The 27,418-nt window shown below is 42.5% G+C and overlaps 2 long non-coding RNA genes and 1 pseudogene across 3 annotated transcripts; all 3 read right to left on the reverse strand.

The window, feature by feature from the left end:
* Positions 1–1,298: 1,298 nt before the first annotated feature.
* Positions 1,299–9,390, reverse strand: LOC106609136 (uncharacterized). The gene is made up of 5 exons (XR_001329652.3): positions 7,624–9,390; positions 5,391–5,499; positions 4,860–5,065; positions 2,656–2,781; positions 1,299–2,539 (listed from the first exon to the last, which is right to left on the reverse strand). It is a non-coding gene; the product is annotated as an uncharacterized LOC106609136 (long non-coding RNA).
* Positions 5,508–7,614, reverse strand: LOC145880028 (glyoxalase domain-containing protein 4 pseudogene; annotated as a pseudogene).
* A 19-nt stretch (positions 9,391–9,409) lies between the features above and the next one.
* Positions 9,410–18,310, reverse strand: LOC106609161 (uncharacterized). 2 transcript variants are annotated; one of them, XR_014392916.1, is made up of 4 exons: positions 18,071–18,310; positions 10,956–11,055; positions 10,167–10,407; positions 9,410–9,869 (listed from the first exon to the last, which is right to left on the reverse strand). It is a non-coding gene; the product is annotated as an uncharacterized LOC106609161 (long non-coding RNA). The 2 variants fall into 2 exon arrangements; XR_014392915.1 differs by having other exon boundaries at positions 9,410–10,407.
* Between the last annotated feature and the right edge of the window lie 9,108 nt (positions 18,311–27,418).

Below are 27,418 nucleotides of genomic sequence, written 5' to 3' on the forward strand. Positions count from 1 at the left end.
ATACCTTTCATATTTCCCCTACAGTTGTGCAACATGCTTATCAGCCTACCTCCTCTTTCTCTATTGTTGCTTCATTCCTTCCTCGCTTTCAACAGTTAAATGAAATACGTTTTATCCTGATCATCATTGTAATGACATGCTTGAATAAGACAGGACTACAATAAGATGCAGATGGCTTTCTTTTCTCTTCATGAAGACTGAATGGTTACGGGTCTGAACAAATAACTGCTATAGCTTACCGCCATCCCTCATTCTCTCTTCCTTCAATCTCCCTGGCCTGTGGCCCTGAGTTCTATTAGCTGCTGCATTTAACATTGAGTAAACAGCTTGCATCCCTCGTACAATAGTCTATTTGTATAAGAAATGCTACAAATAAATTCTTCTAGCAAGATATTCTAGTCTAGCTTGAACCAAATCTAACATCTCTGGAGACCTGAAAATATCTGTGCAGTAACGTTCCCCATCCAAACTGACAGAGTTTGAGATGATCTGCAGAGAAGAATGGGAGAAACTCCAAGAAGTGAATCAGTGGCGATTTTAGCATGTAAATCTTGGTGGGGGAAGAAAAAGTGGAATGCATGCCTGCAAAGCCACTAAACAAAACATTAATTGCACTATAACGATGACAAACGGTGCCCACAAACTGTTAGGGCCTACATAAAGCTGTCCCAACATCTTACCAGTGCTACACCTGGCTATCAGCGGAGCCTTGTCTTGAGGCGAAACTGTTTATTCAGCCTCATTTACTGCCTTTAAAAAAAAACATGTCTGACTTCCTTAATAAGGATCGTACCCTTTTTTGTTTTTCAATTTTCGCCTAAAATGACATACCCAAATCTGTCTAGGTCAGGCCCCGAAGCAAGGATATGAATATTCTTGTTACAATTTGAAAGGAACCACTTTGAATTTGTGGAAATGTGAAATTAATGTAGGATAATATAACACATTAGATCTGGTAAAAGATAATACAAACAAAAAACGTAATTTTTTTCCTCCATCATCTTTGAAATGCAAGAGAAAGATTCCTATCTTAAAGTATGGCCTATGTTTAATTTCGATTTTGGCCACCAGATGGTAGCAGTATGTGTGCAAAGTTTCAGACTGATCCAGTGAAGAATTACAGTAAATTACTACTTGTGTAAAAATCTAAAAGTATTTGGTTTTAAATATACTTAAGTATCAAAATGAATAGTATGAATAATTTAAAATTCCTTATATTAAGCACACTCCAACAGTCAGACAATTTACCAACAAAGCATTTGTGTCTAGTGAGTCCGCCAGATCAGAGGCAGTAGGGATGACCAGGGAGGTTCTGTTTATTAGTGTGTGAATTGTACAATATTCTGTCCTGCTAACCATTCAAAATGTAATGAGTACTTTTGGGTGTCAGGGAAAATGTAAGGAGTAAAAAGTACATTATTTTCTTTAGGAATGCAGCAAAGTAAAAGTTGACCAAAATATAAATGGTAAAGTACAGATACCCCAAAAAACAACTTAAGTAGTACTTTCAAGTATTTTTACTTAAGTGCTTTACAACACTGCTACTCTGACTCCTTAATCTGTTCAAACACAATGCCACACCCACGGACGTTTGTTTTAGACCCTTTGGGGCTGTCTGATTGGTTCCAGAAACCAATGTGTTGGGCCAGAACACACATGGGTGAAGCTGCGTTTTTGTGGTACGTAATTGGCTTTGATACTGGGATTGGTTTTCACCACAAACAATGCCAAAAAACAACTTTCAATGATGGAAGATTCAGACTAAAGTCTAACAAATGATAGAGCAGCGTAAGAATTTAGTGTGAGAGTTCAGAGTGGCAGTGTACACTCGTACACGCCACCTCACGGATTTAAAAGAAATTAACTAGTATAAGGAATATGGTGGAAACTCCCCCCAGCCATGCTTTCCCTAATCCAGTGCTTTTAAATGCATGAGGGGGAGTGAACGAGTGCGCACTTTAGAAGAAAGAGTAGAGAATCGGAATGTAACCAGACAACCATGAAGAGAGAGAGCTTTGATTTATAAGATCCCTTCGGGAAGAAGCCTCCTCCAATCATGTCCTTACTTCCTGTCAAATCCCAGTTTGACGGAGTCCAGCTCCACACGGTGGACGTAACCACGGTATTTGACCACGCCCCCCTTATTAGCGTCACCTGACCTCGTCACCAGGATGGAGTTGCCCTGCAGAACAGACGGACGGTTCTCTGACTCACCTGGTACCTGCATGAGCACACAACATACTGGGCTGGAGATAAACCCTGGGCCATCTAGTAGAGGAGGAGATACGTTCCTAGTGTTTGTTTGTTTGTGTGTGTCCTGCAGCACCAGTAGTGTCTTGTTGGTCTTGTCTCTGACCATGTGTGAGTACATCTGTGTTTGTGTGTGCCTCTAGCACCAGTAGTGTCTTGTCTCTGACCATGGGAGTGTTGGGCTTGTTGTATATTTTAATGTCCACCTCCATCTGTAGCTCCTCTAGATACAGCAGCAGCTGGAACCGTTTAGAGTAATTCTCTACTCAGACCTGACTCTAGGATAGACCTGGGGGAAGAGGGGGAGGGAGGGTGAGAGAGAGAAAGAAAGAGACATTCACAGCACTCATATTGAACACTGGCAGGGTGGTCTAGGATTACAGAGGAGGAAGAGGAGGTACTCACTGAGCATCCAGTAAAAGAGTAGAGGAGGAGGAGTATCCATTGAGGAACTTGATCAGATCTTTGGCATATCCTGGAACCTTGTGGTCCTGGAAAAGCACCATGGGCTTCAGGCTGTTGGCTGAGAGACTGATGGGGAGGAAGGGGCAGAGAGAGGAGAAGATGGTTGGGAGGGGGAAGAGAGAGAGATTTTTGAGTTTTAAAGAACATTTATTGGGTCTGGGAACCCACAGCTAGGGTTGCACATTTTGGGGAATATTCAGAGGTGGAAACTTTCCGTGGTAATTAATGGGAATATATGGGAATTAACGGAAATATATGCGAATTAATATTAGTACCATTTAAATGTAGATGTTTTTTGCATTGGACTATATTTACCATATCATATGGAGACAGAAACATAAACCTTTTACCTTATCATAAGTAGACATAATTGCCAATGATAGAAATAATAAAACATTTATTGTTACGAATTGAACTTGAATTAAATGAGTTGACTCTTCACTTGGGATGATTTCACTGAACAACAAAAGGGAATATTGAATGATCACCAATGATCGATCGCATCTCCCCAAAAAAATTTCAACATACTTCTGTAAAATGATAGTCTAGAAACTAAAGCTTTGGTTGTCTTCCCCTCAGGCTTCAATGTCTTCTCCCTGGACCTCCTCAGTGTCCACCGCTTGAACATCAGACTCTGAGGCCTCATCTTAACTGTCACTTTCTAACCTTGTTGAGGATGGCTCGTTGTCAGGCTCAAAAAGCCTCAAATTTGCCCAGATGGCCCCTGATTTTTCAACCCTTGTATTGGTTAGCCTGTTGCGTGCTTTGGTGTGTGTGTGTGTCCCAAACAAAGGACCAGTTGCGCTCTGAGGCGGCTGATGTTGTTGGGATTTGGAGGATGATGGAGGCAACAGGGGAAAGAGCCTCAGATACAGACAGTCCCTTCCACCAGGTGGCTGATGAGATATGTTGGCACGACTGCCATATTGCATCTCCATCCCAAAGCTCTTGCTTGGAAATGTACTTCACCAGACTGCCAAGAACCTTGCCCTCATCAAGGCCAAGGTGGCGAGACAAGGTAGTGATGACACCATAGGCCTTGTTGATCTCTGCACCAGACAGGATGCTCTTGCCAGCATACTTGGGGTCCAACATGTACACTGCGGCGTGTATGGGCTTCAGGCAGAAGTTTTCACGCTTTTGATGTATTTCAGAACTGCAGTTTCCTCTGCTTGGAGCAACAGTGAAGCAGTGTCTGAACATCAGACAGGATGGCATTGACTCCCTCAATCCGTGCAATGGCTACTGCTATAGGTTTCAGGCTGCTTACCACTCTCTCCCAAAATACATAATCCAGGAAGATCCTCTTGATGGGGCTGTCCATATCGGCAGACTGTGATATGGCCATTTCTTGGAGAGACTCCTTCCCCTCCAGGAGACAGTCAAACATGATGACAACCCCACCCCAATGGGTGTTGCTGGGCAGCTTCAATGTGGTGCTCTTATTCTTCTCACTTTGTTTGGTGAGGTAGATTGCTGCTATAACTTGATGATGCTTCACATACCTAACCATTTCCTTGGCTCTCTTGTAGAGTGTATCCATTGTTTTCAGTGCCATGATGTCCTTGAGGAGCAGATTCAATGAATGAGCAGCACAGTCAATGGGTGTGATGTGAGGATAGGACTTTTCCACTTTAGACCAAGCAGCCTTCATGTTTGCAGCATTGTCTGTCACCAGTGCAAATACCTTCTGTGGTCCAAGGTCATTGATGACTGCCTTCAGCTCAACTGCAATGTACAGACCGGTGTGTCTGTGCTCTTGTAGAATACTGGTTGAGGGGTGGAGATGATGTAGTTAATTATTCCTTGCCCACAAACTTGACCACCCATCAGAGAGGATTGCAATACAGTCTGCTTTCTCTACGATTTTCTTGACCTTCACTTGAACTCTGTTGAACTCTGTATCCAGCAAATGAGTAGATAAAGCATGTCTGGTTGGAGTGGTGTATGCTGGGCAAAGAACATTCAGAAATCTCTTCCAATACACATTGCCTGTGAGCATCAGAGGTGAACCAGTTGCATACACAACTCGAGCAAGACATTCATCAGCATTTCTGTGACTACGTTCCTCCATTGAGTCAAAAAACTTTGATTCCAGGAGGACCATGAGCTGTTGCTATCGGTTTCTGATTCATAATTTTTACCTCGAATAGAAGTAGAGGGACTTTTGTCAGAGGTTGCTTGTTGTGAGCGTTGAGGAAACTTTATGCACTTGGCCAGATGATTCTGCATCTTTGTTGCATTCTTCACATATGATTTGGCACAGTATTTGCAAATGTACACATCTTTTCCTTCTACATTAGCTGCAGTGAAATGTCTCCACACAACAGATAGTGCCTGTGGCATTTTCCTGTAAAGATTAGAAAAGAAAATGTAAAAATAAAACAAATACAATTCCATGTACAGATAAATATTTAAGGAGATTAAACAACTCCTTTGTAAGATAAATGTTTTAAAATGAAACATGTATGGAAACAGGTGAATTAACACTCCTCAGTTAGCAGGCTCAATCAAGCTAAAACTCACATGGTAGCAAAAACAAACTAGCAGAAATTAACAAGTTAGAAATGATTTAAACAAACTTTGCTGTAGGCTACTATTTACTAGTTAACAAAAAAATAATGTATGTCATATAACATATATTCACCCCACCCAGTATTGTAATCAAAACTTACCAGAAAGCATGTCATCCTTGGCTCAGACAGTGTAGTAGTGTGGGCTCAATGGCATCTCATTAGTGTGCAAGATCTTGAGAATCAGCTGTACATGTGATGGAAGAATGCACTGTGCATGCAGAGGGTTACAATTCCATTGAATTGGGAATAGTGTAATCAAAATATGCCACAAGACCTAGAATTGCCTTATGTGTATCCCACAAAAAAAGGTTCACTGTTATAAGGTAACTTTTTTGATGAATTTAAGCAAAATTCCCCAAATTCTTAACTTCCCATGGAAAATTTCCTGGAAAATTTCCTGAAATTTCCTGGAACGTTTCAGACCCTTTGCAACCCTACCCACAGCACAATGAACACTCAAACAACAAAGCAGATATCATGGGCATCTGGATCAGCCCAAATGACCACTTCTACTGTAACCTTCCCAGGGGTGTCCAGGCTAATTAATTTTTTGGGTTTCCTTTTGTCATCAGTGCTTCAAGATCTGCCAATTGTTCACGTGGACAGGAGAATGCTATACGTCCAAAGGCTGTCCCATGATCTACTATCTCAACAATGTTCTGAAGCTCTAGTTTACACTGAGTGTATGCAAATCCCATCAGCACAGTCTTCTTCTCTTCATATCTCTCTTTCTCCTTCATCCCCAAAAGGGAGGACCAGTAGTGTATTGATTCCTGCATGTCAGACCCTGCTAGACACACCTTCTGTACAGGATCATTGGGAGGCTGTTCTTTGTCCACCAGGTAGAAGCGATAACCTCCTGGTGCCTCAGCCAGATAGAGGGCCTTTCCAACCTCAGTGAGGAGCCAACCAAGCTACTTAGCATTGCTGACAGCCTGGCTAGACTGTCGAGTCAGACCCAGGAAGTAGTTGCCTAGGCAATATTCTCCCACTCCATAATTGTAGATCAGTTCAGCCACAAAGTTACCATCCTCTGGCCCAAAGCTGACCATTGTCTTGCTCCAGTTTCCATCATAAGGGCCGTTACATGTTTCTTTTACATCCCTCTTCAAACTCTTTGTGACACAAAATCTTCATGCCGAGAACATCTCGGTAAAGGGTGGCCGTTTTGCTTCTGTCACTCACTTTGAAAACGAACTGCAAGGCTCACCTCAAAGCCATGATAACCCAAGTGAGTTTGCTATGTACTATACGATTATATATCACGCTCAGTTTGTCTACGTTGATTGAGGATCCTTGCAAATGATTGCCATATAGAAAGGAGAAAGGAAAATCTGCTGAAACCACAGAGAACCCAGACAGAGAGAAAAATACCCTATGAGGTATGATCATCATATTGTTTTCATTTTCTCTTAACCTTACCACGTTTCTCACTACCTTTTGCTGCCGTGACAGCAGTAACAAATTTCCTCAAGCGGAAATGCTTCTTCACACAACTGATCTAACCCCACCGTCTTCTATAACACCACAGGTGACCTCACAAACGTATCAACATAAAAAAAAAATCTGCCAATTTGACAGATTTCCCAAAAGTCTGATCCAGGAACCAATTTACCTCCTCTAGATTGTAAATTGAGTCGTCACCAGATGATACCAGTATCATACTGATCCTCCTCAACTGAGGCCACAGACCCCTGACTCCCCTCTGCCACATCACTCTCAAAACTCCCCACTTGCACCCCATCACTCGTACCCAGGCATCTCCTCTCCAGTCTGGGGAATTGGCTCCCCAGATCCATTCTTACCTCCTACAACAATATTTTTCTGCTGCACATCAAACGCTATATTTCCCTCTGGTACAAGCTGCAACTCCATACCCTCAACACAGACAGCTTGTTACTCAGCAACAGGTGCTTGTGGCTGCTCTACCACTGTCGGCCCACCTATCCCTACCTCAGTGGGCCCAGGTGTTACGAGGACCACCTGCGCCCCTCCCTCGCCTTCTTCCTTTTCAGTATGTCGCTTATGGCCAACATCCCCACACTCAACACTGTTGACTATCCATACTAGCATAAGCCATATACAGTCTGTTGTCATACTTGACTTTAAACGATACCTCCAAAGTCTGTTCCGGTGAGTCCAAAAACATAAACACCTGTCGCCGAAACAACATAACCTGTTTCAACGCCGGGTGTTTGCAACCCAACGGGACAATCTTAATTGAACCGCAATAACTCGCGCTCCAATAGCTCATTGGGAATAAACGGCGGCACATCCGAAATCGTTACCCTTGTTGATGGAGAAAAAAGCGGCATAACTTGAATAAACATACCTTTAAGAAGTACGCCATGCTCAAGCATCCGATCAACTAGACTCTCTTCTTTCAGAAAAACCACCACCGCTTTATTCATCTGCGACGCATAAGCAACATTTTCATAGCCTACTTTCTCTCCTACGGCGACCGGAAACTCCTCCACAGTGACAATAGCCGAAGTGACAGGGACAGCGTCCCCATGTGGGTAGCCATTGCCACTAAAGCGAAAAAAATTCCAACCAGACATGAAATATACCTAGTTCTACCACAAAACATTTAAGTAATGATAACCTTAATCATGCCTAGAAAAATGAAAACCACCAAGAAAATGAAACAAAAAAGAAAACACAGGGAATCTAACTCCACACCAAACACTCAGACTCCAAAAAAACTCCCAGCATGTACTGAGAGAGAGCGCGCGGGAGGGGAGGAGTTTGTTCGTTTCTCCTGTAAAGTCATTGAAAGAAAACAGCTACTATTTTGTCACAGGACTGGTCTTAGAGTTAGGGTAAAAGTAGATTTACAGATGTGGGACAACTAACTACTGTCTCTTATTTGTGAATTAGAGTTCAGAGCAGTCTGACGCCTTTTATTCCCATTCTCCCACATCTTGTCGCCTGCTATCACTTTAGATTTGCATGTGCCGCATCTGACCATTCAAAACTTCTTAGGGCTAGGCCCCTTTTTTCTCCATTTCCGCCTGAGTGAAGTGCCCAAAGTAAACTGCCTGTAGCTCAGGCCCTGAAGCCAGGATATGCATATAATTGGTACCATTGGAAAGGAAACACTTTGACGTTTGTAGAAATGTTAAAATAATGTAGGAGAATACAACACAATAGATATGGTAGGAGAAAATCCAAATAAAAACCAACCAGAATTATTTCTTTGAGAGAGACCATCCTCTTAGAAATGCAAGTAAAAGGTCATATTGAAAATTAGCTCCCTGAATGCAATTCCTATGGCTTCCACAGCAATTTATGTTCAAGGTTTGAGGCTTGTAACTTCAGAAATGAATAAGAAATATCAGTTTTAGTACAGACACAGTCTTGGAAATTCATGTTTGAGCGTGCCATGAAGACAGTACGCACCTGCTAAAATCGGTTTCCTATTGAACATACTTCTTTCCGTAAGAAATATTATAGTTTGATTACATTTTAGGGTATCTGAGGAGTAAATGGAAACATATTTTGACTTGTTGAAACAAAGTTTAGAAGGTAGATTTTCGGATTCCTTTCTCTGCATGTTGAACGAGTGGATTAATCTAATCGATGGTGGCAAATAAACAGACTTTTTTGGGATATAAAGAATGATATTATCTAGCAAAACGACACTACACGTAATAGCTGTGATCCTTTGGATGACAAATCGGAGGAAGATTTTCAAAAAGTAAGTGAATTAATCGTCATTTGTGAATGTATGAAACCTGTGCCAGTGGATATTTATATTTTGATGTGGGGCGCTGTTTTCAAACAATCGCATGGCATGTTTTCACTGTAATAGCTACTGTAAATCGGACAGTGCAGTTAGATTAACAAGAATTTAAGCTTTCAGACGATATAAGACACTTATATGTACCTAAATGTTTAGGGACACCTATCCTTAATTAACGCACCAGTATAAATTCTATGTCGGCTTTGTGAGGAAAAACTCTGATGTTGGGTGCTGGGCGTTCCCCCCTGTGTCCCCAATTTAAACAATGCTAGGGTAATGCTGCGTTCACAGCAAGTGGGAAACTCGTAAAATATTACTTGTAAACTGGGAGAAACGAGTTGTCTGCGTTCTGTGCATTCACGTGCTTTGAACTCGTCGAGAACGCCAATTGGCTGCTGAGACAAACATAAACTAAAAGTACACATATTATGCAGGCAAACTAATTAGTGTTCAAAAAACATGAAAAGATCGTTTTTTTTATAAATAAGGTTTTGTTGTTGCATTTAACTGCCGAAAATGCTGTTATTGAGGTTGTTTACTTAGTATGTGACTTCAGAGTTAAGCATGTAGGAGAAGTCAGAGTTCCGAAATGATAGACGAGTTTCCCACTAGTAATTACCAGTTCAAGCGTTCAAGTGGATTTTTCCCAGTCGTATGCTGGTATTTACGAATTTACGAGATGTTATGAACGCAGCATTAGGGTCAGACAGAGTCAGGGTTAAAGTTCTGGTCTTACCTCTGTCTCACTCTCCAGAGTGAACTTGATCAGGCCATCAACAACAAGGTGGTCAGAAGTGATGCTTACACCGCCACGGTCTGAGATCAACTTAGCTCTGACGGGGTAGGGGTCAGGGGTTAGGTTAGTCACATTACACAGAGGTCCAATCCCAAATAGACCCCTAGACCCTATGCACTTGTCGAGATCGGAGAGGATTTGAAAAATGTGAGCAATATGATAATAGCTCCACTTGCTCACTGAAAGGCTAGGTGGAAGTTTAACCATATTGCCTATATCTATCAAATCCTGTCAGTCCATAGGGAATTTGGGATTGGGCTACCGAGGATCCATAAGGACCTGACGAATGAAGAATAAAGGTAAAAACAAACAGCTCCATGTCTGGACCAATCACCTGTCAGAGTTGAACTTCCTGAGGATGGAATTCTCCAGTCTCTCCTGGGGGTGTGTGATGTCTGGGCTGGGCCAGGTGAGGGCGCCACACACCCTCCACTCACACACACACCATTCTTCTGCCCCACACCATTAACCTGTCCTCCATTCTGAACAGGAAAAGAGCTAGACACCCCCTGCTGCTTCTGGCCACACCCTTTTCCTCGGGGTCCTTGCCACTGGTCCTGACAGAACTCCCTCACCTGCAGACCAACACACTCAGGTGTCAAATTCAACCTTCCGCCTCTTTAGTCTAGTGCCACGACTATATCTGCTATCAGAGCAGAGTCATTTGGACGTCGGTCTTCTTTTTTATTTCAGTTTGGCAATGTTGACTTTGTAACATACGGAAACACACACGCCAGAATGCGGTTGGTATCGATTGCCAGGTTGGTACAGGTTGTAAAAGCTGAGCTGGAGAGGGTGTGGGAGGATGTGGGCTGATCATGAACCCGGACTTGAACCGGGACACACGCACAACTTGTGAACGGGTTGAGGAACACAACAGTAACCCAATGACCCTTATGAGTTAGTAGTTAACATGTGACCATCAGACACAATGGACCACAGTGTGTGTATGTGTGGGGCTCTGCTAAACCTAACTGGCAACACCATAAAGTGGTGCTGTACACCCTGGAATCCCCCTGGCACACTGTTTAGTTAAGTTGGCCTACCAACACCCTGTCTAAAGCAACCAGGCCAGGGCCATATGTTCATATAACTCTGTACCAGGCTAGTGTTGTAGGCCTACCTTTGGTTTGAAGTTCACCACTCCTGAATAGACTTTGGCATTATTGGATAGCTTGAGAGCGTAGAGGATTTTAATGAAGTTAGGGTCTCTCACTCCATCCCTAAGAAAGAGAGAGGTTAAAATTCAGAAGTGTTCATGAACTCCCCCCATCCATTCAGACCAGTCACGTCCAAATACAAACGGGCTGTTCTACCAATTCTGTGCCTTTTGAGAAGTGTAACTTGGTCAATTTTGGGGGGAATTTCAACTAATTTTAACCTTCTGTCATAAAGAGTACATGTTCAACTTTGTAAAAAACATGTTTTCAAATGTATTCTCCTAATGCGGGCTTCTGATTCCTCTCCTACGTTTAAAATGTGGATTGACCAGATTGTTGACTTTCTTCCTCTTGAAAAGCTAAATTATGACCTCCGCAAGAGACAACCCAGGGTCGGTCTCCACTACTCAACTATATTTCAAACTGGACAGAGTGAATGTGGTGATTAAGGAAATGTGTCTGTATACATGATGTGTAAGGGGCTATAAAATGAATGATGTTCTCGTTATCTCAGCTAAAGCTGGAAATATCTAACATGATCACTGATAATGCTGCTGCAAATTTGTTGTTTGTTTCATTTTATTTTTTATTATATTATTTATGTCTGCCACATCTGTGAATGTGTATTGTGTTTTCTTTGTTGACTGAAAAACAAGAACTTAAAACTTTGAATAAAAAAAGATAAACTCTTTCACATCTCAAGAAGTAATTCTTTTTAAAGACTTTAGTAAGTGCTCATAATTAAGTGATAATGCCAGAGAAGCAAGTGTTTAGAGGATATATCGGCATGGGTGTTAGGCCCGAGAGAAGCCTCCCACTAGACTACTATGGGACAGCTGGAGGTCGAATTTGAATATTGAAACAATGTTGCAAATGTCGGCCAGACAGACAGCAAGGTTTATACAAATCTCCGCTGTTCAAAACAAAATGTTAGTCTAAAAGAAATGTAAAATAATGTCTAGATCTTTATAGCGGAGATCAAGTTTATAAAGTGCCTAGCTGGGCTGATGAGACAGTGGATTGCGCAGTCAGATGGAACAGAGTAAATAGCATTTTAACGTCATAGATTTAGCCGGTTGTAACTTGTGGAATAGACACCGGCTGGAATTCGGTTTTAAACAATCACCATTCAGGATTAGACCCACCCGTTGTATAAGTGCCAAATAAAGTAACAGGGTTGACCGGTTGACTACATAAACCATAGATTCCCTTGTGACATGGGGAATGGAAGCTATTTGTGAGCAACCGAGAGTGGCAATTGAATGCAAGCTTCACCCATAAAATGTTTTATGAGTAACAGAGTTGACGTGTTATACTCAACCCGCTCAGTTTTCCATCACAAAACACCAGCATATGGCCAAAAAGAGTAGAACCTGCAAGGCACTACAGAGGTAGTGCGTACGGCCCAGTACATCATGAGGGCTTCCTGCCATCCAGGACCTCTACACCAGGTGGTGTCAGAGTAAGGCCCTAAAAAATGTCAAAGACTCCAGCCACCCGAGTCATAGACTGTTCTCTCTGCTATTGCACGGCAAGCGGTACCGTAGCGCCAAGTCTAGGTCCAAGTGGCTCCTAAACAGCTTCTACCCCCAAGCCATAAGACTCCTGAACATCTACTATAATGGCTACCCAGACTATTAGCATTGTCCCCCCCCCCCCGGAACGCTGCTGCTGCTCTCTCTTATTATCTATGCATAGTCACTTTAATAACTCTACCTACATGTACATATTACCTCAATTACCTTGACTAACCGGTGCCCCCTGTATATATCCTCGCTATTGTTATTTTGCTGCTGCTCTTTAATGATTTGTTACTTTTATTTCTTACTTTTTTAGGTATTTTCTTAAAACTGCATTGCTGGTTAAGGGCTTGTAAGTAATATTTCACTGTAAGATACCTGTTGTATTCGGCACATGTGACAAATAAAATGTGATTTGATTTGATTTTAGATGTATACTTAACAAAAATATAAACGCAACATGCAACAATTTCAAAGATTCTACTGAGTTACAGTTCATATAAAGAAATCAATCTACACTTACCAATCATAAATAAATTAATTAGGCCCTAATCTATGGATTTCACATGACTGGGCAGGGGTGCAGTCATGGGTGGGCCTTGGAGGCCATAGGCCACCACCCACTTGGCAGGGAGACCCACCCACTGGGGAGCCAGTCCCAGGCAATCAGAATTTGTTTTTCTTCCCACAAAAGGGCTTTATTGCAGACATAAATGCTCATCAGTACCTCCCCACCCCAGACGATCCCGTAGGTGAAGAAACCGGATGTGGAGGTCCTGGGCTGTTGTGGTTACACATGGTCTGCGGTTGTGAGGCCGGTTGGAAGTACTGCCAAATTCTCTAAAACAACTTTGAAGGCAGTGTATGGTAGAGAAATTAACATTAGATTATCTGGCAACAGCTCTGGTGTACATTCCTACAGTCAGCATGCCAATTGCACACTCTCTCAACACTTGAGACATCTTGGGCATTGTGTTGCGTGACAAAACTGCACATTATAAAGTGGCCTTTTATTGTCCACCTGTGTAATGATCATGCTTTTAAATCAGCTTCTTGATATGCCACATCTGTCAGGTGGATGGATTATCTTGGCAGAGAAATGTTCACTAACAGTGATGTAGACAAATTTGTGCACATTTGAGATCCTTTTTTTGTGCATATGGAACATTTCTGGGATTCTTTTATTTTTTTTTCAGCTCATGAAACATGGGACCAACACTTAACCTGTTGTAATGGTGTTTGATGAGACCACAAGGCCTCATTTACACCCTATCTGACTAACTAATGCCTTAGAGGAAGCGATAGGTGAAGTTAAACTAGCCCGGTTAATTGAAAATGGTAGATTGTGGTAGCCTGGCTCAGCAAGGGAAGATTCTGCAAATGGAAAAGGTTCTGCAAATGGAAAGAAGATTAAAAGCCATGTACCTTGTGCTTATGCTAGGTTGAGGGGAGTCATCACTGGGGTCCCAATATCTATGTCCATAGATGATATTAAAGAAAATGTGAAGAGAGGCAGAGTGATTGAGGCCAAAAGGTTGATCAGTAGGAAAGAGGACCAAAGAAGTGAAAGCTTATTGTAACGTCTGCTTCCAACTCACACCCTCAAACGCGTAGATCCCCTAAACGCAGCTCACTTTCTAGCTCACTTTCCAGCCCACACTCTCAAACACCTAGATCCCCTGAACGCAGCTCACTCTCCAGATCCCAATCACCTGAATTCTAATCACCTGTTCACACACCTGTATGTCATTATCACACACTATTTAGTTCAGTTCTTTGCACCCCATCACTGTGAGGTATTGTTTGCTTTGTGACACACGTCTTTCAGAGCGCTGGGTTCCCCACAATTTACTCCTTCCATGTATGGCCATCAGACCCGCTGAGTTCTGGCCGTCCCGGAATCACCCGGACCACAGAGCTACTGACACGCAAGTTCTGGTGGTCATCCCTAACCGCCGACGTCCGAGATTACGTTCTTTCCTGTCCCGTCTGTGCTTGGGCAAAGAGCCCTCGCCAACTACCTACCGGTAAGCTCGAGCCTACACCACACAGACCATGGTCCCACATCGCCATGGACTTCCTCACGGATCTGCAGGACTCGTCGGGCTTCAAGACTATTTGTTGTAGTGGACCGGTTCTCCAAGATGTGCCGACTCATACCCCTTCCGCATCTATCTAATGCCATGGAAATGGCCGAGTGCATGTTCCAACAGGTGTTTCGTCTGTATGGGATCTCGGAAGACATTTTTGGATCGGGGACCCCAGTTCATCTCCAGGGTGTGGCAAGCCTTCTGTGACCGACTGGGGGTCTCCATCAACCTATCCTCCAGATACCGTCCCCCAAACCAACGGGCAGACGGAACGCCTGAATCAGGAAATAGGGCAGTACCTTCGCCAACACTGCACCCACCAACCACACGAGTGGAGTCGCTATCTAGCCTGGGCCGAATACCCACAGAACTCCCTGGTGCATTCCTCACTCCATCTCACTCCTTTTCAGTGTGTCCTCGGATACCAACCAGCCCCGTGTTCCCATGGAAGACAGAGCCTGGAACTGTGCCTGCCGTCAATGAGTGCTTTTGACAAGCGAGCAGGTTTGAGAGGCCGCACATCAGCACCTCCATCAAGCTTCCCTCTCCCAGAAACGGTTCACTGACCGGCGTCGCCAACCTACTCCACTCTTCCACCCTGGGCAACGTGTGTGGCTCTCTACCCGGGACATCCGGCTTCATGACCCCTGCAAAAAGTTCCGTCCCCAGTTCATTGGTCCCTTCAAAATAACACACTGCATCAATCCTGTCACCTACCATCCCCAGTTTCCCAGATCCTCATTACCTCATTACCAGATCTCCTCATCCTTCCATGTGTCCCTTCTCAAGCCTGTGAGGTACAGCCCTCTCCATCCTCCTGTGGCGCACCCCCTCCGTTTGACGTCGGCGTTGCACCTGCTTATTCCATCCGAGCCCTCCTTGACTCCAAGTGCCTGGGTGGTCGCATCCACTACCTAGTGGATTGGGAGGGGAACGGTCCTGGATCCATGCCCAGGACATCCTCGACCCAGTCTTGATCCTGGCTTTCCACCGTGACCGCACAGCTCCACGCCCCCGGGGGAGGCCCTTTGCTCCGCTTCCTAGGCCGTCAAGTGCCGCCCGGGGGTGGCGTACTGCAACGTCTGCTTCCAACTCACACTCTCAAACACGTAGATCCCCTGAACACAACCCACTTTCCAGCTCACTCTCAAACACCTACATCCCCTGAACGCAGCTCACTCTCCAGATCCCAATCACCTGAATTCTAATCACCTGTTCACACACCTGTATGTCATTATCACACACTATTTAGTTCAGCTCTTTGCACACCATCACTGAGGTAGTGTTTGTTTTGACACGACTTTCAGAGTGCCAGGTTTCCCGTGATTTACTCTTCCCGTGTATGATAGTTTTTGCCTGCCTCACTAACGACGCCTTTTCCCTGCCCGTATCGGATTTCCTGTTATCTACCTATTGCCTGATCTCCTGGATGACGTTACTAGCCTTTTCCCTGCCTGTACTGTTGCCCTTTTGGACCCCCTGTGTATGACCCTCTGCCTGGACCCAGCTACCTGCCTCCTCCTGTGGTCCTTTGCAATAAACACCTGCTGCGCTTGAAACCAGCTCTGTCTCCCCTCGTGTTCATTACACTTATCAGTGATGCTGAGATTTGAGGTTTTGCTGAGAAAAGTACAGATAGGATTCCTTAGTTACAATGTTAGAGACTGTGTCTCATATGCACTGCAGTGTTTTGAATGGGACTGATTACAGTGAATGTGGAAGCAATGGGAAGGTTAAGTGTTGTAATTGTGGGGGAGAACACAGTGCAGCATTTGGTGGATGCCAGATGCAGAGAGGGGCTCAGAGATATATAATCAGCAATGATGTATCATTTGCAGAGGCTGTAAGACAGATTTGTAGACCTACAGTGCGGACTGATGGCGCTTATATGGATGTTTCTGTACTAAGTGGACCTAATGTCGGGACTGGTCCTTCTGATGGTCCTGGCATGGTCTCGAGGCCTGTTCAGAAACATTGTGCTCATGTTTTGTCCTAACACCACACAGCGGATGCAAATAGTCAAATGTTGATATGGTGATCATTTGAACCAGATGGCTAGTGCTAAGAAAAAACAAAAATGTGCACCTCTTTGGGTCCCTAGGACCAGGAAACACTGATCTTGGGCTAGGCTACATCAGAAACAATGACTGAGTGGAGTGCCATGACTACAATGGTTCAAGCCCAGAAAATGGGTATGGAGCTGAACTGGCAGCTGGAAGGCTCCCATGTACCATCTCTTGCCATTGTGCCCTTGAGCAAGGTACTGAACCCCCCCCACAATTGCTCTCCACCCAGGGGTGCTGCACTGCAGCATGTTGGGAAAAGCATGAAGAACAGAGATGTGCCAATGTACAATTAAAGTATCTATTCCCTCCATGTTTTTGTCACAAGATGACTCTTTGCACATCTCTACACCCACACCACTTTTGTCTCTATTGCACCACTGTACAAGTATTCCTTGTATTGTACTACACTGCCATTACTGAAAGTATGGCTACTATTTAATTGTGCTATGTAAAGTATCCTGTATGTTCAGAACAAATAAACGTTAAGTTTTACTATGCCTACTTAAATATGACACTGAAAGACTGTCGTTATTACTATGCCTATTTGGAGTATTACGAAAGATTAAGAATTAGCATTATAACATGTTTACTTTGCCAACCAATGAGAGAGCTGAAACGAGAGAGCCAAAATGATCAATTTGAACTTGAGATGGGTTAAATGGAATACATACTGAAATCTGGAAACTGTCAGGCCTATAACATCTCACATGTAGCCTAATATGAAATGAACTCCTGCAGAATTATGTATTTCATGCAGTACAATGACGCCCCAAATGTTATTTATTTTGTCTGGGGAAAAGGAGTGGAGCAATAAAATAGCCTATTAAATTGCGGAAATTATAAGCATTTAAATATAAAAATGTGGCTTAAAAGTGTATTTTTTTCCCCCAACACCCCTGTGAAAAATTTGTCCCACCATGTTTGCCTGTCCTACAATGAGGCTAGTGTCCACTGCACCCCTCCCCATGGCCCGTTGCTTCTCGCCACTATCCAGGCCAAGTAGCCACGTCCTTTGAAGTGTCTGGTCTGCTAGTTCCGCCTCTGAATTCACCATACACTGACTATAGGCTACATGTAAACCTGTTTTTCCGTCTTTATAAGACTTTGTTTACTTTTCTTCTTGTAACATGCACTTGACATGTTGAGTTATTGGGGCAGCTTGCAGGATGTAGTGGGGCCGCGTGTTCTAATTTCATTGTTTTGGTTTACGTTCCAAAAAAGGTCTTATAGAAACAATAGCCAAACTAGGTTTTTACAATGATGGTGAACATTTCGAGAAATGTTAGGGGTTAGAATCTTACCAGTCACAGAGAGTGCACGAAGGGACTTGTCAACAAGTCTTTCCTCCAAGTTTGAACAAATAGTTGGACAAGAGTCATCTCATCGATGAAGAGGAGTTTACCTGTTTCGAAACTCTGAGTTGTAGATGTCTCGGTGTTCACTTCTCATTGCTGTTCGATTTGTTTCTTGCAACAATTCATAAAAATCCAGTCCAATTTGGCTCTGTGTTCTTACATTCATGGTGATATGCGATTGAGAGCAGCTGGTGAGATTTGATGAAATAGCTATATTTTATCAAAGTAGCCTATTTGAGTTTCATTGTGTAGAAAACATAAGTGATCATGGCGCCACTGAAGAGGATCTGCGGAAATCCTGTAAGCCTGAAGAAACAAAACCGAACACATCACTACACGGGGGGCGGGAGTTTCGTATCAAAGATATTTATAACTTTATAAGGTTACCCCTTCTGTAACGTCTATGCTAGTGTTGGTAAGGATTGTATGGTAAAGAAGAAACCTAAAAGCCCGCATTTGAAAACATTTAAATGTGGATAACTCATTCAAAAGATATTGCATTTTAATCAATGGAGGAGAGACTTGTTGACAAGTCCCTCCGTGACTTCTAGGAAGATTTTAACCCCCAACATCATTGTTAAGCCTTCGTTAGGCTATTTTGTTTCTTTGACAAAGCTTTTGTCTTACATTGAAGTAGTCCTGGTTCTATACTATAGTAGTTATCCCTTTTATTACCAGGTAAATTGATTGAGAAGAGAACACATTATCATTTACAGCAACAACCTGGGGACTAGTTAAAGGGGATGGGAGATGAATGAGCCAATCGGAAGCTGGGGATGATTAGGTAGCCATGATGGTATAAGGGCCAGATTAGGAATTTAGCCAGGACACCGGGGTTAATACCCCTACTCTTATGATAAGTGCCATGGGATCTTCAGTGACCACATAGAGTCAGGACACTTGTTTAATGTCCCATCCGAAAGATGGCACCCTACACAGGGCAAAGTCCCCATTCTCTGCCCTGGGGCATTGAGATATTTTTTATATTTTAGACCAGAGGAAAGAGTGCTTCCTACTGGCCTTACAGCTTCAGAGGCAAGCCAGCAGTGGGATGCAGGGTGGTATGCTGTTGGTAATGTATATTCTAGTACTGGTAATGAGGAAACCTTAAAAATAAAAGCCCACATTTAAATGTGGATAACTCATTCAAAGATATAGAATTTGAATCAATAGCCACTTTTACTATGCCAACAAGAAAATGCAATGTCTTTTTTTTCATATGGTTAATTTGAAGGGGAACTGTGTCGCACGGCCTGCTGCTGGCTTTTCACTTCGCCTCCTCCATAGCCCCTAATGCAATAGATTGTACATGGGATAAATATTGGCGTGTAGAGCGAACTTTTCTACCTGTCTCAGCTGAAGTGGGGTGGGAAATACTTAGTAGGGTCTCTACTGACAAAACATGTGTTGTTTTGGAGGGGGCTGCATTATTTGCATTTGTATGTTATAATTATTCCAAAACTATAAATGAATGTACTGTTGTGTTGAATATCAGTTGTAAAGACAAAACACTTAAAAACATGTTTTGCTTACCCTGTTTGCTTCCAGTGTGAAATAAAATGGAAACAAAGACAAAGACACAGTGTAAACAATGATGAACTGGCATACCTGTTAATGACGTAGATTAACCTGATGGTGATGGTAATGGCACACCTTTACGCATTTAAATCAACCCAAGGCCAGATGTGCCCAAAAAATGCATAAGTTCACTCGCTTGGCCTGACAAATCAAATATTTTTTAGGCAGTATCCTAGTAAAATCATGTTGCTATACGTTTATATCACCCCCAGGGAGGACAGACATACACTACCGTTCAAAAGTTTGGGGTCACTTAGACATTTCCTTGTTTTCCATGAAAACATACATGAAATTAGTTGCAAAATTAATAGGAAATTTAGTCAAGACGTTGACAAGGTTATAAATAATGATTTTTAATTTAAATAATACTTGTGTCCTTCAAACTTTGCTTTCGCCAAAGAATCCTCCATCCTCCATCCGTTCTTCTTTGTTATCTGAACACCTCAAACTTAGATTTGTCTGTCCATAACACTTTTTTCCAATCTTCCTCTGTCCAGTGTATGTTCTTTTGCCCATCTTAATATTTAATTTTTATTAGCCAGTCTGTGATATGTCTTTTTCTTTGCAACTCTGCCAAGAAGGCCAGCATCCCGGAGTCGCCTCTTCACTGTTGACATTGAGACGGGTGTTTTGCGGGTACTATTTAATGAAGCTGCCAGTTGAGGACTTGTGAGGCGTTTGTTTCTCAAACTAGACACTCTAATGTACTTGTCCTCTTGCTCAGTTGTGCACCGAGGCCTTCCACTCCTCTTTCTATTCTGGTTAGAGCCAGTTTGCGGGGTTCTGTGAAGGGAGTAGTACACAGCTGTCACGTTTGTCGTAGGATGAAGGAGCGGACCAAAGCGCAACGTGTGTATCGTTCCACATTTTCTTTATTAAACTGTGAAACTATGCAATACATACAAAATAAACTAAATGAACAAAACAACAAACCGTAACGAAGAGTTACAAATACCCTTACTCAAAAGCAATCTCCCACAAACCCAGGTGGGAAAAACAACTACTTAAGTATGATCTCCAATCTGAGACAACGATGACCTCTAATTGGAGATCATCCCAAAAAAAGCCCAACATAGAAATACACAAACTACAACATAACAACATAGAAAATCTAAACTAGAAAAAAAAACTGTCACGCCCTGACCTACTCTACCATAGAAAATGACAGCTTTCTATGATCAGGACGTGACATTTACATTTACATTTTACATTTACGTAATTTAGCAGACGCTCTTATTCAGAGCGACTTACAAATTGGTGCATTCACCTTATGATATCCAGTGGAACAACCACTTTACAATAGTACATCTATATATATTTTTTGGTGGGGGGGGGGGGGTTAGAAGGATTACTTTATCCTATCCCAGGTATTCCTTAAAGAGGTGGGGTTTCAGGTGTCTCCGGAAGGTGGTGATTGACTCCGCTGTCCTTGCGTCATGAGGGAGCTTGTTCCACCATTGGGGTGCCAGAGCAGCGAACAGTTTTGCCTGGGCTGAGCGGGAACTGTGCTTCCGCAGAGGTAGGGGGGCGAGCAGGCCAGAGGTGGATGAACGCAGTGCCCTTCTTTGGGTGTAGGGACTGATCAGAGCCTGAAGGTGCCGTTCCCCTCACAGCTCCGTAGGCAAGCCCCATGGTCTTGTAGCAGATGCGAGCCTCAACTGGAAGCCAGTGGAGTGTGCGGAGGAGCGGGGTGACGTGAGAGAACTTGGGAAGGTTGAACACCAGATGGGCTGCGGCGTTCTGGATGAGTTGTAGGGGTTTAATGGCACAGGCAGGGAGCCCCGCCAGCAGCGAGTTGCAGTAATCCAGACGGGAGATGACAAGTGCCTGGATTAGGACCTGTGCCGCTTCCTGTGTAAGGCAGGGTCGTACTCTGCGAATGTTGTAGAGCATGAACCTACAGGATCGGGTCACCGCCTTGATGTTAGCGGAGAACGACAGGGTGTTGTCCAGGGTCACGCCAAGGCTCTTAGCACTCTGGGAGGAGGACACAATGGAGTTGTCAACCGTGATGGCGAGATCTTCAGTTTCTTGGAAATTTCTGGCATGGAATAGCCTTCATTTCTCAGAACAAGAATAGACTGACGAGTTTCAGAAGAAAGTTTTTTGTTTCTGGCCCCTTTGAGCCTGTAATCGAACCCACAAATGCTGATGCTCCAGATACTCAACTAGTCTAAAGAAGGCCAGTTTTATTGTTTTTTTAATCAGTACAACAGTTTTCAGCTAACATAATTGCAAAAGGGTTTTCTAATGATCAATTAGCCTTTTAGATGATAAACTTGGATTAGCTAACACAAAGTGTCATTGGAACACAGGAGTGATGGTTGCTGATAATGGGCCTCTGTACACCTATGTAGATATTCCATAAAAAGCTACAATAGTAATTTACAATATTAACAATGTCTACACTGTATTTCTGATCAATTTGATGTTATTTTAATGAACAAAAATGTGCTTTTCTTTCAAAAACAAGGACATTCTAAGTGACCCCAAACTTTTGAACGGTAGTGTATGTGCATACCGATATAACGTTTGTGGTTATATCTAGAGCCAGACAACAAAGTTTAAACCAAGCCTCTAAAATCAATAGATTTTCTACATCTGCATTGCTTGCTGTTTGGGATTTTAGGCTGGGTTTCTGTATAACACTTTGTGACATCTGCTAATGTAAAAAGGGCTTTATAAATACATTTGATTGATTGAATATATCCCCAAGCAACTGGGAGAGAGTGAGGAATCAGTTATTTACAACAGCGAACCAATCAGTTGGTAACACGGCGCAGCTACACCAATCCAACAAGCCATGGCTTGTAGATGCAAACGAGAGTAATGGAGATGCAAACAAGAGTAATGAACAGCTAAAGGATATCCAGATAGCTAAAATGCTCTTAATGCACACCAAGACAAACAAACTGCTACAATCTGTTATTAAAAAAGTGAATTAGATCAAAAAGAAAGTAGAGTCTTTCATGTCAGACATGAACATATAAGGTGTGTACATGAACGAACAAGACCCCAAAAATTGCCTTCTGGAAACAAAGATAGATGAATTGGACTGATGAATTAGACGGAACAACATGAGGATATTGTCCTTACCGGAAGGAGGAGGAAAAAGTTGACATTTCCAGCTATGTGGTCAAACTGATATCAGAGGAACTTGATGTGGATATATCACCAGAGGATCTGGAACGATGCCCTATGATTGGCGTGAAACAGAAGAACGCCCCCCGCATGGTAATCTTCAAGCTGTGGAACTATCAGACCAAAGTCAACATTCTAAAGGCACAGGGGGAAAGGAGATCAAAATCCACGGCCAGTCCATTCGATTCGTCCAGGATTTGTCTGCTAGGCTGAGGAAAAAACACAAGGAATACATTCTGATCAGACAGTCACTGAAGAAAAATGTAATCAAATCTCAACTCCACTTCCTGTCAGTGCTGCGGGTATAGAACGGAACACAAAGGATGGAATTCACAAGTGCTGATGAAGCCCTAAACAAGTTCTATGGATGTGTGTGTGGGCATGTGTGTGTGAGTGCAGGTGTGTGTGGGTGTATGTGTGTGTCTGTGCATATGAATGGGATTGTGAAAGAGGGTGAATATGTGTAGGAGGGTGGGAGAGAATGAGTGTGTGGATGCATAGGGTATATGATATGTGAGCAAAGAAGAATGGATGAGTAAATCGATGTATGGATGGTTGTAGATGTGTCTGAGAAAAAGGGAGGGTGGGAAAAGACAGGAGGTCGGGACAAACTTGACTTGGTTGGGTAAGGGTAGGCAAGGATGGGAGGTTGTGACAAGCTTGGCTTGGGTGGGCAAGGATGGGAGGGTGAGACAAGCTTGGGCAGGGGTAAAGGGGGGAGGGAAATGGGAGGGGGGGTGGAGAGGGACAAGCTTGCCTTTGGAAAGTGGAAAGGAAGGATTTATCTATACAACAATGTAATTTTATTTCTGGCCAAATTAGGAGGTCAAGTCATTATTATTCCTTGTTTGCCATCATAGTTATTGGCGATAGTGGAGATGGGCTCTATCCAAGGGATCGGGACGGGGGATCTGGGAGGGCATCAGACATTTTCCTGAAGTATGAGTGGTGCCTCCACTCACCTCACTTCGGTCTCTCAGCAGATCCACTCTCCCCAAGTAGAGCCCCACCAGCCACTATGCTTTAAGGTATTACAAACTGACCACAATATTTAAGTTGCAGTCTTTCTCCTATGTGTGTACAATTACATAATCCACCGATTTTTGGTACATTAGGGGAGGAGTAGAAGAGTAAAATCCTCAAAGTACAAATAAGTACTTCCTTTCTGTTTTTTTGTATGTTCTCTGTTAAATGTTTGCACAGCCTACATGTTCCTACATGGTCACACATTTTATGTGTGTAATTTATATGATAACTATGCATTCATACTATGACTCTTCCATATCCATGGTATGTCCACTGCCTTTTTTTATCTGGTTCTTCATGACAGATGGAACAGACAATGTTAACTTTGTAGGCCAAGAAAATCCAACTTATTACATGTAATGTGCACTGGCTTCATAATGGCAAAAAAAGCATAAAGTTCTAGAACATTGAAAGAGATTGTCAGCAGATCTGGGTTTTTTTTTGCAAGAGCTACACAAATGTAATATTCTAAGAGGAGTTGGGTTGGAGAGGCCTCTGCTGCCATCTACTGTAGTAACAGCAGAGTTGTAGGCATGCTGATTTTATTTTATTTAACTAGGCAAGTCAGTTAAGAACAAATTCTTAGTTACAATAACAGCCTACTCTAACCCCGGACAACGCTGGGCCAATTGTGCGCTGTTCTATGGGACTCCCAATCACGGCCGGTTGTGATACAGCCTGGAATCAAACCAGGGTCTGTAGTGACGCCTCTAGCACTGAGATGCAGTGCCTTAGACCAGCATAGGGACCAAGAAGGATTTCTTTATCATTTTGAATTGTACCTTAGATGGGGAAAAATACACATTGATTTCATTGTATATCCCCCCCAGTAGCAAAACTTGTGTTTTTAGATACAATTCAAGCTATATTAGATCAAACCCAGACAGGAACTATTATTTTAGCAGGTGACCTAAATCAAGCATTCAGAAAGTTAGACAGACAAAGCAATAAACAAGGGACATTCAGGGAAACTCCAAAGAGCCTGAAAACTGTCACATCCTGACCAGTAGAGGGAGTATTTCTTATTGTAGTTCAGTCAGGACGTGGCAGAGGGTATTTGTTTTATGTGGTTCGGGGGGTTATGTGTATGTAGAGGGGTGTTGTATTTATGTGTTCCGGGGTTTTGGTGTATGTTCTGGGTTTTTGTGTTCTAGGTTTCTAGTTTGTGTATTTCTTTGTGGTCTGTGTGGCCCTCGATTAGGAACAGCTGTTCATCGTTGTTCCTGATTGGGAGTCATATTTAAAGTGCTTGTTTTCACCTGTTTAGTTGTGGGTAGTTGTTTTTGCACTGCGTTTTGTTAGCCTGCAAAACTGTTGCTGTCGTGTTTATGTATTTTTGTGGTCACGTCTTTAATAAATAATATGTTGAGCACGCAACCCGCTGCGCCTTGGTCTCATCACTACGACAGCCGTGACAAAAATGTTAATCTCTACAAATATTTTACAAGACACCTACAACTACAAAAGACTACAATTTTTTTCTCAAAAAAATTACATCTATTCTAGAATTTACATTTTTATTTAAGAAAATGCACTAAACAATATACTGGGTTCTAAAATCCATGGTATAATGATGTCATATCATTCTCCTGTATCACGCTTAATTACACCAACAGAAAATACACCCAGTGACAGAATGTGGAGAATGAACAGAGCGCATCTTCAAGACCTGAAATGTATTAAATATGTAAACGAAGACCTTTACCATTACAAATGTAGACATAGAGGACAGAGAAAAGCCGACACCCAACATAATTTGGGATGCTTTTATGCATACATTAGGGGAATGATAATCTCATACACTGCAAAATAAAAAAATGTAATAAAAATACAAAGAAATCTAAACTTAAGCAGGAATATAATATTTTACTTTTGAAGAGAACCCAAAACTATACGTTAAACTCAAATAAAGCAAACTATGTAATGGCAAATAAACCTGGTAAACACCTCTGACTTCACATAAGAAATAGATGCCAAACCATTTATCATTTTAAAAGATAAGGATTTACAACAACGCTATTTATAACCATTTTAAAAGCTTCATTGAATCAGAATTGAATAACAGTTGGACTGATCCTACAGCCTTCTTAGACTCCATAACCCTGAACCAACTATCAGCAGATAACAAAATAATCATTAAAAATGGAAATCACAGCAACAGAATGACAAAAGCATTACCAGACTTGATACATATTAATCAAACACAGTGTATGAAAAATATACACTTACAAACAAATACAAGAATATGTTTTAGTCAGGGTTGTGTTTGAGATGCCCCAAATCGAGTCCGAGTCAAGACCAAGACCGGAGGGAGGGCGTGACCGAGTCAAGACCAAGACCGGAGGGACGGCGTGCCCGAGTCAAGACCAGGACCAGGAGGGGGACGAAGCGTTCGAGACTGAGTCAAGACCCAGACCAGAAAAATGCAAGTCCAATTCAAGACCATATTTGTAATTTTGTCAAATCACCACAATAATAAGAGTATTTCTGTGTTCATATTTCAGAACAACATGAAAAAATATTAAAAAAGCAACGTGAAAAAATGCATACTGAGTGGAAATAGAGCCACTCTTCAAATTATTACTAACCTAAACACAGTGGGGAACAATGGGCCTTCTACTCCTTCAGAGAAGGGCTAATGATTCATAAAATAACAATAATATAATACCAATAATAATTATATTATTATTTTCAATGATGTTCTGATGTAATCCCTTCAGTTTTAGTTGGAAAGGAAAGGGTTAACACTGAAGCGAAACAGAAATCCCATCAGGATTTTTCTTTGCTGGTCTCTGGGGAGATAAATCTAGCTAGTTACAGTTGAAGTAGGAAGTTTACATACACCTTAGCCAAAAACATTTAAATGCAGTTTTTCACAAATCCTGACATTTAATCGAAGTGAAAATTCCCTGTTTTAGGTCAGTTAGGATCCCCACTTAATTTTAAGAATGTGAAATGTCAGAATAATAGTAGAGAGAATTATTTATTTCAGCTTTTATTTCTTTCATCACATTCCCAGTGGGTCAGAAGTTTACATACACTCAATTAGTATTTGGTAGCATTGCCTTTAAATTGTTTAACTTGGGTCAAATGTTTCGGTAGCCTTCCACAAGCTTCCCACAATAAGTTGGGTGAATTTTGGCCCATTCCTCCTGACAGAGCTGGTGTAACTGAGGCAGGTTTCTAGGCCTCCTTGCTCGCACACGCTTTTACAGTTCTGCCCACACATTTTCTATAGGATTGAGGTCAGGGCTTTGTGATGGCCACTCCAATACCTTGACCTTGTTGTCCTGCTGCCACCTCCGTGCTTCACGGTTGGGATGGTGTTCTTCGGCTTGCAAGCCTCCCCCTTTTTCCTCCAAACATACCGATGGTCATTATGGCCAAACAGTTTTATTTTTGTGTCATCAGACCAGAGGACATTTCTCCAAAAAGTACGATCTTTGTCCCCGTGTGCAGTTGCAAACCGTAGTCTGGCTTTTTTATGGCGGTTTTGGAGCAGTGGGTTCTTCCTTGCTGAGCGGCTTTTCAGGTTATGTCAATATAGGACTCATTTTACTGTGGATATAGATACTTTTGTACCTGTTTCCTCCAGCATCTTCACAAGGTCCTTTGCTGTTGTTCTGAGATTGAGTTGCACTTTTGAGTTG

Source organism: Salmo salar, chromosome 07, assembly GCF_965601325.2.
Source record: "Salmo salar chromosome 07, fSalSal1, whole genome shotgun sequence".
In the NCBI taxonomy this organism is placed as follows: domain Eukaryota; kingdom Metazoa; phylum Chordata; class Actinopteri; order Salmoniformes; family Salmonidae; genus Salmo; species Salmo salar.